This window comes from Anopheles moucheti, chromosome 3 (genome assembly GCF_943734755.1).
Source record: "Anopheles moucheti chromosome 3, idAnoMoucSN_F20_07, whole genome shotgun sequence".
NCBI lineage: Eukaryota > Metazoa > Arthropoda > Insecta > Diptera > Culicidae > Anopheles > Anopheles moucheti.
This window is the reverse complement of record NC_069141.1, coordinates 32,722,609-32,724,240: the sequence shown is the minus strand read 5'-3', so window position 1 is coordinate 32,724,240 and position 1,632 is coordinate 32,722,609.

Here is a 1,632-nt window from a genome sequence, read left to right as displayed (position 1 = left end):
CTGTCAATGCAGGTTGTCTTAGGTGACTGGAAGGATTTCGTTGATAGAAACAATATCTAAATCCAGTTCCTTGAACCTACTACAACCGGGCAGTAAAACAACTCCCACTGGCGGCAACGTGCACAGATACGTGCACCTTGCGGGCTATTCTCACCCATAAACCATTACATGGAGCAGTCTAAGGGTTGTAAAACAATTTAAACCCCTCGAATTATTATAGAACTTTAACAAGAAAAACCTCACACAGTTGACCGGAAATCGGAATTCAATACGGCAAAACGATGTTTGTTTTACGGTCAATTACACCATTCCACGATCCTCTTGGTCATCCATCCGCGGAGGAATAGCACCAACCAGAATAGTCAATATATATTAAAACGCACCCCTTCCCTATTTATTCATCGACCGGCATTAAAGCCACGGGAAAAACAAAACCGCTCTAATGCTCGTTCATTACGCAGCGCATTACTTTCGATGACATTTATTGCCCTTGCTCGTGGTCATGTCCGCCGAAGGTGTAGTGTGGTTTCGGGCATTCAGTTCCTTTTCGTTTCCCTTTGGTGGAGTTGTGGAGGAAAAATCATAGTCTTTGACCGATTGGGTCTTTGGTTGGAGGGAGATTTTAAGCCTCGAAGCCGCTTTGAAGTTTCGTTGAATTGAAAAAGAAGTTACAGTAACGAAGAAAGCGTTTTTCTCGACTGCAAGTCCAATGTTAACTACTGCATCGGAATGTACTAAACTTTGGGGAAAGGCAGGTTTGAGTTACCCGAGAGTTGCGAGATGCACTTTTCGTTTAGCGATTGATTTAAAGCCTATTTTTCAAACTTCAAGGGGAAAATTTTAACTCATTTCGTGGCACATTGAGAGTCAGGGGCTACGTCAGACCGCAGTCACAGCACACAAGGCGAAAAAAAAACCCAATTAGTTAACCCGTCACGGCCCGTCAGCCTGAAGGAAGGAAGCTGCCCCGCCTGTCCGATAGGTTTGTTCTTTTTTCCAGTTTCTGTACAATTCGATCCGATCGGTTAAAGGCCCCGCAAGCGTTTGCCATCTCGAGTGGTGGTGTGAGTTAGCAGTAGTTAAATGCTACACGATACAAAAACAAGGGTACGCATATCACTTATGCCGAAGCGTGGAACCGGACAACGCGCGGGAACAACGTAGGGTTGCAGCTGTTAATCAACCTTTTTGTACAACATGGGAGAAAGTTATGCTAAACATGGCAAGTACAGGCTGAGCGTATTAACAACCTTAACAACCCCTGGCAGCTGATTACGTTTGTCTGCTTTGGCCCTCGGGAGGCGTATTACGGCAGGCTCGGGCAGGCTAGCTCTGTTAGCATTAATTTTATTTACATCATCGTGTTAAAGTGAAAACGCAGCAAAGGGTAGGTTTCGATGTAAAATGTAGCGTGTTTTAAAGTTGAACTATCGCCAGCAAAAATAGGTTATGATTTATTACTGTTTGAAGAAAAAAATATGTTTGCTGCCTGACGGACTGTAGATTGAAAATTAAGAAACTATGTTATTAAAAAGTGGTGTGAATAGTAAACTTTCCAAGGCGGTTTGCTGTGTGGAAAGCAAATTGAAAATACAGCCCAAACGGCGTAACGCCTTACAGCGGAGGAACGAT